This window comes from Felis catus, chromosome A2 (genome assembly GCF_018350175.1).
Source record: "Felis catus isolate Fca126 chromosome A2, F.catus_Fca126_mat1.0, whole genome shotgun sequence".
Lineage (NCBI taxonomy): Eukaryota > Metazoa > Chordata > Mammalia > Carnivora > Felidae > Felis > Felis catus.
The window spans coordinates 115,465,751-115,479,826 of NC_058369.1; positions in this window are offsets into that span (position 1 = coordinate 115,465,751).

Here is a 14,076-nt window from a genome sequence, read left to right on the forward strand (position 1 = left end):
TGTTCCCTTTCACAGACTTGGAGGTGTTCCTGCCAGAAAAGTCCACTTCCTTTACGCGTCTCTTTCTCATGGTGTCACTCTTTTTGGCCTTGAGTGTCATGCCAATTCCTTGCACACTTAATGAAAAGATGCAGGGGCAGAGAACTTGAATCAATGGGGTCTTTTTATTTTTGAACATCAGTAAACAGCACAAATCAGTTCAATGAGTTCAGACTTTCAATTATTTCCACACTTGCTGCAGTCTCTACCCAGCATTAAATCCCGCTGAAAATGCCTCTTGTTATCTCCAGCTAATGAAGAATGTCGCTCTTTTTTCTGGGTTTGAACACACTCCAAAACATTGGCCTGAAAGATCAATTTAACGCTGGAGAGCCCTGAACACAAGAATCTTTAACTTTGCCTTTTATGCAGTTCACTGGCATTATTCTAATCGTTTTCTTTCCTCTTCATTTTATTCTGCTCACTGACGGTATTTTTATGTTTGGTTGTGTAAAACGCAACCATTTATTTTCAAGACTAATGAAGACATGCCAGATCTTTTCCATGGACTAAGTTACAAATGACATAATTTGCAATTAAAAGCTCCAGCTAACCTATTAATTTGCCATGTTTGTAACTCCGTCAAAATGGACTCTTCCCACCGTTGTCATTCTCAATATCCAGGCCCAGGAAGGACACTTCATGGTATATTTGTGGCACCAGCAAAGAACATGGCCCTCTGTCTCTCTCTCTCTCTTTTTTTTAAATGTTTATTTATTTTAAAAGAAAGAAAGCACACAGTGGGGAGGGGCAGAGAGAGAGGGAGAGAGAGAATCCCAAGCAGGCTCTGTGCTATCAGTGCAGAGGCCAATGTGGGGCTCAAAACCATGACCCTGAGATCATGAGCCAAAATCAAGTCATTAAACCGACTGAGTCACCCAGGCACCTGGCCCACTATATTTTTTATTTAAAAGTAGTCAGTGGCATATTAAGTTATTGAAAAATAAAACCATAGAGCAAGAATTTTTGAAAAAAGATTTAAGACAAAAAAAATCTATGTATTGTCCCTGGTACTACTGAATGCCCCCATATTTTAAAAAAGTTAAGCCTTTTATAATTAGACCATTAATACCAACAGCATAGTTAAGTGGTGCAAGTGATAGAGTGAAACCCTCAGCACAGGAAGAGGATTCAATGGCAGATTCTGGAACCAGACTGCAGGGGATCCAAATCCCAATTCCAGTATTTACTAGCTGTGTGAACTTGAGCAAATTACCTCACCTGTCTGTGCCCTGGTCTTCTCATCTAAAAAATCAGAACAATTAAAGTACCTACCCCAGGCAGGTTGCTATGAGATGTAAAACTCTTAAGTTATGGTCTAGCAAATGAAAAGCAATCAGCATTGCCATTGGTGTCAGGGTCATCTTGGGTGAACGATGTTAACTCTGATCTATCTGGCCTCACACCCCTGCCAGAATGGTCCTCCCGCGGCACTGCTCCAATCCTTCCTCACACACTTGCTCCCTAACACCCGCCCACATCTCACATCTCATCAAGTGGTCCGCCACTCCCCTTAGGAGGAAGCTGCCTTGAAAACACAAATAATCCAGTGAAGAAATGGGCAAAAGACATGAATAGACACTTCTCCAAGGAAGACAACCCATCATGTGCCAACCGACACATGAAAAAATGCTCCACATCACTCATCATCAGGGAAATACAAATCAAAACCACCATGAGATACCACCTCACACCTGTCAGAATGGCTAAACGTGAACAACTCAGGCAACAACAGATGTTGGCGAGGATGCGGAGAAAGGGGATCTCTTTTGCATTGTTGGTAGGAATGCAAGCTGGTGCAGCCACTCTGGAAAACAGTATGGAGGTTCCTCAAAAAATTGACAATAGAACTACCCTATGACCCAGCAATTGCACTACTAGGTATTGATCCAAGGGATACAGGGATGCTGTTTCAAAGGGGCACATGCACCCCAATGTTTATAGCAGCACTATCAACAATAGTCAAAGTATGGAAAGAGCCCAAATGTCCATCAATTGATGAATGGATAAAGAAGATGTGGTATATATATACAATGGAGTATTAATCGGCAATCAAAAAGAATGAAATCTTGACATTTGCAACTACATGGATGGAACTACAGGCTATTATGCTAAGCAAAATTAGTCAGAGAAAGACAAATATCATATGGCTTCACTCATATGAGGAGTTTAAGACACAGAACAGATGAACATAAGTGAAGGGAAACAAAAATAATATAAAAACAGGGAGGGGGACAAAACATGAGACTTTTAAATATGGGGAACAGACAGAGGGTTACTGGAAGGGTGGTGGGAGGGGGGATAGGCTAAATGATAAGGGGCATTAAGGAATCTACCCCTGAAATCATTGTTGCACTATATGCTAACTAACTTGGATGTAAATTTTTAAAAAAGGGGGAGGGGGGAGGAGGAAGCTGCCTTGCTGTGGCATGATAAATTACCAAACTTTTACTTGGAAGGCAGTCATGATCAGGAAACCGCAGGTTACAACATGAGCCAGGTCTGGTTTTTCAAGATGCTTATTACTTTTGTTGAAAATACTAACCTACATGAGGAGAGATCATTTTATTCCTCCTTTTGAAGCATATGCTTGTCATAAATCTCCATGTAAGTCTTTTCCCTTGCTTTATTTATTTATGTATTCCCTTATTCACTTTCCTCACTACCATATCCCTCCACACACATTCTGTGTTGAAGGTGTCTCTCAGTTTCCCAGTGTTTGGTAAAGGGAGTATGCTGGTGAATGCACTGGTCTTTACAGGTCCTTACTTACATGCATGTTACATGTACCTTTTCCCTATGGTCTTAAGATCCCTGTTGCTATGAGGATTTCAAGGCTTCTGTTCTCCTTGCTGCCTGCATCCTAGATACACATCCTGTCATTTGACATCCCCCTACCCCAGGTGACAGACACCTAGGTTGCCCCCAGCCATCCTCCACAACAAACCAGGGAAAAGAGGAGTTTCTCAGAAGATGGCCTTGGAAAATCTTGGTACTGCATGGATACAAATAAAACTGGAGCACCACCCAACACTGCATACAGAGTGAACTGCAACTCGATTAAAAACCAAAATCTCAAAGCTAGAACAATGGGATTAATAGAAGAAAGAGCGGGTGAATGCCTCGGTGGTGGGGGTTAGGGGGAGATTCTCAAACCTCAAAAACAGAAAAGCACTTGAATATCTCTTCCATTCACGATGACTTTCAGTCCTCTCCCATCTCTGAGCCCTTCGCAACTGCCCAGAGCTTTTCTTCTGTGTAAGGACAAAAGTGGAAGAACAACAAAATTTTAAAGCTTGTCTTTTCCCTACTTTCAGCTTTCCCTTCCTCTAAATCAAAAAGATTTCTTTTCTGTAGTCCTCCCCTTTTTCCTGCACCAGGGTTGGTGATGTACAGCCCACAGGTCAAATCCAGCCCATCTTCAAGTTAAGTACAACCCACTAAGAAAGGTTTTTACATCCTGGGGGCACCTGGGTGGCTCAGTCAGTTAAGCGTCTGACTTCAGCTCAAGTCATGATCTTTCAGTCTGCGAGTTCGAGCCCCATGTTGGGCTATGTGCTGACAGCTTGGAGCCTGGAGCCTGGTTTAGATTCTATATCTCCGTCTCACTCTCTGTCCCTCAAAAATGAATAAACGTTAAAAAAAATTAGAAAGGTTTTTACATCTTTAAATGGATGAAGAAAAAAAAGACCATTTTGTGACCCTTGAACAATATGTGAAATACGAATGTCAGTGTCCTTAAACAAAGAACTTGACCTAGTATGTCCTTCTCTTATAGGAGAGGAAAATATTCCCCGAGACTCCCCAGCAGACCTCTCCTCATGGTGTGAGCCAAAAGTGGATCACGCACTGGACCAGGGGCCAGACCTCCCTCCCCCGAGAACTAGAGATCTTCTCCCAAAACTCAAAGATCATCAGGGAATGAGGAATAAGAGAATGGCTTTGGGGTATGCAATAAAAAGTGTCCCCCGAGGCTGACAAACAGTGAGGCTGATGTTTTACCTTGGAAAGGCAACCCAGAAGTTTGAACAACGTGTTATGAATGAAACCAAGCAGAAGCTTAATTCCCATCTTTCCTAAGACTGTGACTCGTTTTACAAAAGCGTATCTTTACCAAATATTTTCAGATGGTTTTCAAACCATAGAAGCACCAGAGTTGGCTGAGTAGCTTTTTTAGCTTTTTCTAGACAGTTGGCCCTTTCTAATAAATTGTATTGTTCCCCAGTCCCCAGGACTCTCTGCGGCTGCGCACTCGTGGGTTAAATGGCTCTTGTCCTCAAAACCCTCCTATTCCTAATGTCTGGCTCATCGGGATCGCTGGAGTCCTCTTTTGCAATGGTTAAGCAAGCAATCAAACACACTATTATGTGTAAGTGTAAGTAATGGCTTACAACCAGAGTTCTCTGCTGCATGTAGAAATGAAAGAGTAGGACAAGAACACACAGGCTTGGAGGAGACAGGAGCCGGTGCCCAGCCTGTGATCTGGGGCCTCATGAGTCAGAGCTGTGGGCCCGTGAACATGCAGTGACAGATGGCTCCTTTGATCCTCCAGACCCCGTGCTACACGTTCTGTTTATGTGCCTCTGCTCACTCGATTCAGTACATGTGCAAATGAAGGCACCGTCAAACAAGGACTAACAAGGAAAGTAATATTTTCTTATACCTTTTAAAGTTAGAAAAGTTTAAAAAGTTAGAAATCCTGAAATGCCAACTCCAGAAGCAGAGAGGTGTGATAGGGTGGGTTTTTTTTTTTTTTTTCAACGTTTATTTATTTTTGGGACAGAGAGAGACAGAGCATGAACGGAGGAGGGCCAGAGAGAGAGGGAGACACAGAATCGGAAACAGGCTCCAGGCTCTGAGCCATCAGCCCAGAGCCCGACGCGGGGCTCGAACTCCCGGACCGCGAGATCGTGACCTGGCTGAAGTCGGACGCTTAACCGACTGCGCCACCCAGGCGCCCCAGGGTGGGTTTTATATACTTTTAAAAACATTTGGCTGCTCTGCTTGCTCCATGGCACCGTTTCTCAATGACCGTTTAGTCTGGTGACTCCGGTGGGATCTGTCCCCACATTCTCTCCCTGTCCCGTTCTGACCACCCCACCTGCCTTAGATCCAGGCATAAACATAAAGGAGTCGATGCACACAGTCCTCCCCACGGAAACTTGGAGGGAATAGGGGTGTGATGAGAAGTTGCTAACTCACACATAGCAAATAAAACACTTTGCTTCACAAAGGCAACTGCCTTGACCAGCCCTGTGCATAGCCCTGACTTTGTAGATGTTTCCTAACGTCAGAAGGTAGTGAGGAATTGGTCAAAGGAACAACAAAACATATTTAAATATTTAAACTTTAAAACATCGATGACTGCCATGAACTATAGTCTCTCCAAACCTCTCCCAGAAATTCAGATATGGCTATGGAGGCCTCTCTGCTTCAGTCAGACTTCCATTGTTATCAGCACCTCAACCCACTGCACAAGCAGGCACTCAAAATCGTAATCGAATTTGCATTCCCTGGCGAATGGGTGAGAAGGAAGGGAGCCAAGAGAGCCGGCACAGCTTGAAGGCATATCCTCTTTCCAAGCTGGGATCCGCGGATCCTGGGAGAAGTGAGGATGAGGCCTGTGGTGCTGGACCTTAAATCTGATCCTGCTCAGAGGTCTTGGGCTCTGGAACGCCATCCTGTTTTATTTTGTAACTGAGCACGCTCTGCACTGAGTTGTGTTACTTTTGCATTTCCATATTTAGAGGTATTGAGCAAAACCCCCGTTTCATTTTTTTTTTAATGTTTATTTATTTATTTTGAGAGGTGGGAGGGTCAGAGGGAGAGGGAGAGAACCCCAAGCAGGCTCCACACTCAGCACAGAGCCCCTCACAGGGTTCCATCTCCATCACAAGATCATGACCTGAGCTGCAATCAAGAGTTGGTCACTCAACCAACTGAGCCACCCAGGCGCCCCACCCCTGTTTCATTTTATAAAGTATGAATGAATATGTACCATTCAGCTACAAAGCTACATAAGCTTTACAATTTACATGATTAATAAAAGAAAGGTAAGTAGATGTTTTCCAAACCCAAAGAACTAAGCAAATGCTGAAGGTAAAGAGGTCAAGCTGGAAAACTTCTGGAATGTAGCCTCTTATAAATATTGATCTGTTAGAATAAAGGAAAAGAGTATTCTTGTGTGTGTGAGCTATGTCTCTTTATACCCAGGTGAATGTTTTCAGTGAAATCACATTCTAAATATGTTCAGAATTTTCTCATACATTCTAACATCAGAACAAGATTGCTGCAGTTTATGTGAATGAAACTTTAATTTGTTTTATAAATTTCATGTGACAATTGGAGTAGCCCTCTCTTAGTGACCTAAAGGCCTCCAAACCTCAATCAACAATGCTCCAGGGCCTACTCCATGCCTCACCCTGTGCTAAGAGATTGCATGAATTTCTGGTTAAATCATATCCTCTTATTTTAATGAGCTAAAAGTGATCAACAGATACTGGAAGATGAGATGCTCTGAAAAGGGAGGAATATTATTTATGTGGTATTCCTACTCAGGAATACCTCAGCACAAGGAAATACCAGACATCTCCAAAGTGAGGGGCACTCTATAAAAACTTGGCCAATAGTCTTCACAAATATTAATGATATGAAAGATAAAGTGGGCCAAGGGATTGTTCTAGATTAAATGAGACTAAAGAGGCATAACAACCAAATATAGTGCACGATCTTGGATTGGATCCTGAATGGTGGAGCCAGAGGGGGAATTGCTCTAACAGAGGTTATTAGAGGGGCACCTGGGTGGCTCGGTCAGTTAAGCATCCGACTTTGGCCCAGGTCATGATCTCACTGTGCGTGGGTTTGAGCCCCACGGGTGTGAGCCCTGCATCAGCCTTTCTGCTGTCAGCACAGAGCTGGCTTTGGATCCTTTGTCCCCCTCTCTCCTGCCCTTTCCCCACTCGAGCACACTCACTCTCTTTCTTGCTCTCTCTCTCTCTCAAAAATAAATAAACATTTTTAAAAAAGGGATGTTATTGGGGCACCTGGGTGGCTCAGTCAGTTGGGCGTCCAACTTCAGCTCAGGTCACGATCTCGCGGTCCGTGAGTTCGAGCCCCGCATCGGGCTCTGGACTGATGGCTCGGAGCCTGGAGCCTGTTTCCGATTCTGTGTCTCCTTCTCTCTCTGCCCCTCCCCCGTTCATGCTCTGTCTCTCTCTGTCCCCAAAATAAATAAATGTTAAAAAAAAAAAAAAGGGATGTTATTGGAGTATAGGAAAAATTTGAAAAAAACTGGGGATTAGATAGTATATATTATGTCGATGTTAGATTTCCTGATTTTGATAACTGCACCGTACTTATGTCAACAGATTGCCCTTGATTTTAGGAAATGCTAGCTAAAGAAAAGAAGAGTAAGGGAGCGTAATGTCTGCAATTTATATTTCATTAAAAAATAATAACAGGAATAAATGTGCATATGTATGTATGAGCACATGTATATGTAAGTCAGCGCACACATGTGGCAGAATGTTAAAACTGGTAAATCTGGGTATAGGGTATATGGGAGTTACTCTTCCTGTAACTTTTCTGTGCGTTTGCGATTATTTTGAATTGAAATTAAAGTTTAAAAAGTTATGGGTGGGCACCTGGGTGGCTCAGTCGGTTGAGCATTGGACTTCAGCTCAAGTTATGATCTCATGGCTTCTGAGTTCGAGCCCCGCTTCAGGCTCTGTGCTGACAGCTGCTTTGGATTCTGTCTCCATCTCTCTCTGTCCCTCCCCTGCTCATGCATTCTCTCTCTCTCTCTCTCTCTCTCTCTCTCTCTCTCTCTCTCTCTCAAATATAAGTAAACATTAAAAGAATTTTTTTTAAGTTATAGGGACATATGTTACACTTCTGAAATCACTTGCCTTGAGAGATACCACTCTTGGCTAACACTGAAATATTCTCTTGAGCAAGGCACTGATGATTAAGTTGAAATGAACAAGTTTTACAACCAAGTTTTGCAAGATTTATTACCACTTTGAAAAGAATGCTGGAGACGGACAGTCGGGGTGTTGGGGGTGGGGAATAGTCATTAAATCAATTTTGTGTAAGAAAAATCAATTATGCATAATGACAACTCTGCCTCTCTTCTTTATCTCCACTCCTGGGAAATCAGAGAAAAAAAGACCAGATGTTCATTAAAACATACTCCCTGTTACACTCACTTTCCATCAAAACCAGACTGGACCCTCTACCCTGGCTGCTTGTCACCCTCACAGCTGGCAGACAGCAGCCCTCCTCCAGCCTCTGCTCCCCTCTGGGCTGTGGCCCCCACAACTTGCTCTGCCTGGAGCAGCACAAGTCCCAGGCCATGCCTCACCCGCTGGAGAAGCTTCTCCTGTCCCTCCAGGGTGGCGCTGTCCCACACACCAGCCCCTGGCCCATGCACCAGTGAGCACCGGCTGGTCTAAGCGACATGTGCTGTAAGTGCAAACACTGAATTTCAAAGACCACATGAAAAAAAGAATGTAAAAGATTTTGTTAAAAATTTTCTACATTGATTACAGGCTGAAATGATGTTTTAGATATATTGAGTTACATGATGCATAATAGTATTAAAATAATTTCAACTGTTTCTCATTACTTTTTTTAATGTGGCTATCAGGAAGTTTTATGTATGTAATATGTGGCTTACGTTATATTTGTATGGTACTGCGCTACCCAGATGGAACAGAACAGCTACTTTTTTCTGCCCCTACTATGCACCCTGACATAGTCCCCCTCTCAGCACCTACACGTGCTCCCTCACTGGGCTGCTGCCTCCAACAGGACTGGAAGCCCCAGAAAGCCAGGTTCCTTATTCTTCTCTGTATCCCAGTTTCTGGTACCACATCTGGCACACCTGACAAAGGGTACTGAGGAGTTGATCATTAAAATTTTTTAAAGAATCATAATTTTTTCTTTTTCTTTTCTTTTTCTTCTTTAAATTTACATCCAAGTTAGCATACAGTGCAACAATGATTTCAGGAGTAGATTCCAGTGATTCGTTCCCTACATATAAACACCCAGTGCTCACCCTTAATGCCCCTTGCCCATTTAGTCCATCTCCCCACCTAAAACCCCTCCAGCGACCCTCAGTTTGTTATCTTTATTTAAGAGTCTCTTACGTTTTGTCCCCCTCCCTGTTTTTATATTATTTTTGCTTCTCTTCCCTTGTGTTCACCTGTTCTGTGTCTTAAAGTCTTCATATGAGTGAAGTCATATGATATCTGTCTTTCTCTAACTAATGTCGCTTAGCATAATACCCTGTAGTTCCATCCATGTAGTTGCAAATGGCAAGATTTCATTCTTTTTGATTGCTGATTAATACTCTATAGTATATATATATACCACATCTTCTTTATCCATTCATCCATCGATGGACATTTGGTCTCTTACCATACTTTGGTTATTGCTGATAGTGCTGCTATAAACATGGGGGTGCATGTGCCCCTTCGAAACAGCACACCTGTATACCTTGGATAAATAAATACCTAGTAGTGCAATTGCTGGGTCATAGGCTAGTTCTTTTTTTTTTTTTTTTTAATTTTTTGAGGAACCTCCATACAGTTTTCTAGAGTGGCTTCATCAGTTTGCATTCCCACCAGCAGTACAAAACGTCCTCTTTCTCCACATCCTTGCCAACACCTGTCGTTGCCTGAGTTGTTAATTTTAGACAAGGAATAGTAATTTTTTTAATCAAGGTGAAATTCACATAACAAAATTAACCATTTTAAAGCGAACATGTAGAGGCATTTAGTACATTGGGGTTCGAGCCCCACGTTGGGCTCTCTGCTAACAGCTTGGATCCTAGAGACTGCTTCGGATTCTATGTCTCCCTCTCTCTCTGCCTCTCCCCCACTCTGCCTCTGTCTGTCTGTCTCTCTCAAAAATAAATAAACATTAAAGAAAAAATTTTTGGAGGGTTCCTAGGGTTAAGCGTCTGACTTCAGCTCAGGTCATGATCTCATGGTTTGCGAGTTAGAGCCCCACATCCGACTCTGTGCTGACAGTTCAGAGCCTGGAGCCTACTTCAGATTATGTGTTCTCCCTCTCTCTCTGCCCCTCCCCCACTCACACACACACACACACACACACACACACACACTCTCTCTCTCTCTCTCTCTCTCTCTCTCTCTCAAAGCTAAATAAAATTTGAAAAAAATGAAAAATATTTTTTTAAATTTCGTTAAGAAAAAAACAAATTTAGGTATAAGAGTAATGATCCAATATGCTTTTCTATCTTCAGTTTCCTGGCCTTTCTTCTACAGTCAAATCCCTTTTTATTTCTCTTCTAGCTTCTTCTTTCTTGGGCTTACAATAGATTTCTAGTGAATGAGTGCAATGCACTTACTTGCTCCAGTATTCTGAAACATTTCTAGATAATCCCTAATTATCATAGAAGTGGAAGCCAAGTTTCCATTCAGATTTCTATTTTGGCCCCCTCCTTCCTTTCTCTTTCTATAGATCCATTCTATTCCTCCCTTCTCTGTCCCACTGCTCTGTGGGCACCAAAGGTAGAAAGGAAAGGAGCCGAGTTTTCTTTGCTACTGCATTCACACAACAAACTTGTGTCTCAGTCTCCTGTTACACTAAGAATACAGAGAAACGAGGACTTCAGTAGTGTGATAATCCACACGTTTCTAAACCTACTGATGTTTTTCATTTCAAATGGGGCCAGTAATTCCATAAGAAGAGTCAGGTCAAAAAATATTTGCCATCAGCACTCAAGAAGAAAATCCCTTTGGCCGAATCAAGTAGCCAATTCCTTCAGGTGCAAAATCAGGCTAAAAATACAACAGCCGTTGATGCTTTGTGATTGCTGAAGTGACCAGAAAAGAAGGCATTTACCTTGGTGGTTCATTTTCTCCTCTTTCTCTGAAAATCTAGGAAAAATATTTTGGTGGAAGAGTAATTTCAAAACTTAATAAACCTGGAAACAAGGGAGTTTAATTACTTATTCATGTGGAGAGAAGCCAGACAGGAGAGCCCAAAGAAGTAGACAGTAAACAGAAGTCTGTGAGTCATTTGTTAATGCTTAAATCTGAAAACCATGACTCTGATTATAACACGTTAAAAAGCCCACATTAGGACAAGGCAGTCACATGAGCCTTCTCTCTCTCTGAACTGATTCCTTTATCTTTAGTTTATTCTTGCCTTTCTGCTCTGCCAAATATCAAAGCCTTTGTTTCAACAAGTCTCGTAATCTTTGAGAAGTACTTCCCATGACTGCTCTCATCACAAACTCTTCTTCACAAAAAGAATTTTTGTTAAGTCACCTGTTGTATGACTGTGATAAACAGAATAATGGCCCCTAAAGATGTCTACATCCTAATCTCTGGAATTTGTGAATATGTTATATGGCAAGGGGGGATTAAGACTGCAGATGGAATTAAGGTTGCTAATCAACTGACTTTAAGACAAGGCAAGTAACTGGATTACCCAGGTGAGTTCAATGTAATCATAAGTTCCTTATAAGTGAGAGAGAAAGGAAGGAGATTCAGTGTCAGAATGATTCCATATGAGAAAGACTCAGAGGACTGGCCACTGCTGGCTCTAAAGATGGAAGAGAGTTTTGAACCAGGAAATGAGGGGAGGCCTCTTGAAGCCGGAAAAGGCAAGAAAACAAATTCTTCACTAGAGCTTCCCTGCTGACACTTTGATTTGGGCCCAGTGAGACCTACTTCAGAAGTCTGACTTCCGGAAGGTAAGGTAACAGATTTGTGTTGTTTTAAGCTTCTAAGTTTCTGCAGTTTCTTACAGTGACGATTTATAAACAAAAGTTTATAAGAGCTAGGGAAAAAGACCTTAATTTTTATTATCTTACTTAAAAACACCAGTTTGAACTGAGAAAATTTTAAAGTTTATTTATTTTTTGGAAAGAGCAAAAGACAGCACGAGTGCGAGTGGGGCAGGGGCTGAGAGAGGAGAGACCGAGAATCCCATGCAGCCTCCGCTGACAGCACAGAGCCTAGTGGGGCTCAATCTCAGGAAGATCATGCAAGATCATGACCTGAGCAAGATAATGAGCTGAGCCAGTATCGAGAGTCAGAGGCTTAACCAGCATGCTGAGCTACCTAGGCACCCCCGAACTAAGAAATTTCTAAAATTAAAAGTGTTAACTCCCTGCCACCTGCCACTGCCCACATCTCCCTTTGGGTGGCCGCTATAGGGACTTGGGGGCTGCTTCTCAGGTTAGGACTGTGGACAGCACACGAGGGGCATCAGGAACCAGGACCCTTAGAGGAAATTTAGTACATTCTCCAAAGGTGACTATTTTCTCAGCATCATTTCCAAACAGAATAATCATGTTGTTAATACCAAGTAACTGAAGGTTCCCCTTTTTCAAATAACTAAACTTAATTCAGAGTATGATTTTATAAAAACAAACAAACAAAACACTTGAGCGGCACCTGGGTGGCTCAGTTGGACAAGAATGTCCAACTTGGGCTCAGGTCATGATCTCACAGTTTGTGAGTTCAAGCCCCTCATGGGACTCACTGTTACCAGTGCAGAGCCTGCTTCGGATCTTTGTCTCCCACTCTCTTTGCTCCTCCCTCACTCACTCTCTTTCTTCCTCTCTCTCTCTCTCTCTCTCTCTCTCTCTCTCTCTCTCTCTCTCAAAAATAAATAAACATTAAAAAAATTTTAATAAAAAAAACACTTGAGAATATTTTTTTATCCAAAATAACCCCGTGTCTACATCGTACGAAGTAAACTACTTCATATGCCATCAGCTTGTGCTAATCAAGGCACAGGCGATCCACGCAATTAGTAGTGCTTTGGAATGAACAACTAACTTCTGGTTTCTTCCTCACCTCCGGCCAGCTGCTCCCGGTTTTTCCTATTGCCGTAGTCATTGCCGTCTGCCCTGGAAGGAGCAGGAAGGAGAGAAGACATAAAAGAAAACTACATCTGTCTCCTTATTAATTAAGGTTTTATAACAGAAGACTTTGACACTTCCAATTTAGCTAGCAACAGAGGTAGCTAATGTGGCCAAACATAAAAGCTGGAATTGGCTGTAACAAAGGGCAATAATATTTAAATATCAACAGTAAATTTTCCCTAAACTGAAAAGCCTTTTATAATAAAGTTACACGTTGGTTGGAAAAAAGCAAACAGAGCTATATAGATGATTCACATTACATAATGTAAGTACTTCCGTTAATTTATTCATCCGTATATGAAAATAGTTTTGTTTCAATCATGAATATGTTCCTTGGGATGTTTTTTTTTTTTCCTTCGTTCATGCTGTCTTCCAAATCTGTAAAAGGCTGCGTTGCAGCCTCAGGGTAGGGGGCTGGCCTGCCACACCTGCTTGATGGGCTTCAGTTTCTTTTTTTTTTTTTTTTAACGTTTTATTTACCTTTGAGAGAGAGACAGAGTGCGAGCGGGGGAGGGGCAGAGAGAGGGAGTCACAGAATCCGAAGCAGCCTCCAGGCGCCCAGCTGTCCGCACAGAGCCCGATGCGGGGCTAGAACTCACTAACCCTGAGATGATGACCTGAGCCGAAGTCGGACGCTTAACCGACTGAGCCACCCAGGCGCCCCTGGGCTTCAGTTTCTACTCCTTGTTAGCACAGGCGAAACCTAAGCTGATACCCTGAATTTTACCCTCACCCCCACTGGGATTTGTATATGTACTGAAGATGGTCATGTGGACGTGACCTAGACAAACATCACATGTAGTCAAGTGTTCATGTTGCCACATTTTCTGCACACTCTATAACCAAATGCGATTTGCTTATGTAAAACTCATGTTCCAGGCAAGAGTGTTTTTTCACTCAGTGCCTGTTCTCTGTAACGTGAAATACACAGTATGTTTTATGCAGTTGGCCTTGCGTGGTATGACACAGGAACACTTGGAGAACAGTTACCAGAAATGATGGAGGTTGTTCCAAATGCTGTATGGAATTGCACAGATCTCCTAAAATGGGCTCTTAAGTACATTTCTCAGCAACTGGCAGCCTGTGCAGCTGTTTCCAGCACCTTCTGGTGCAACATATGCTATTATCCA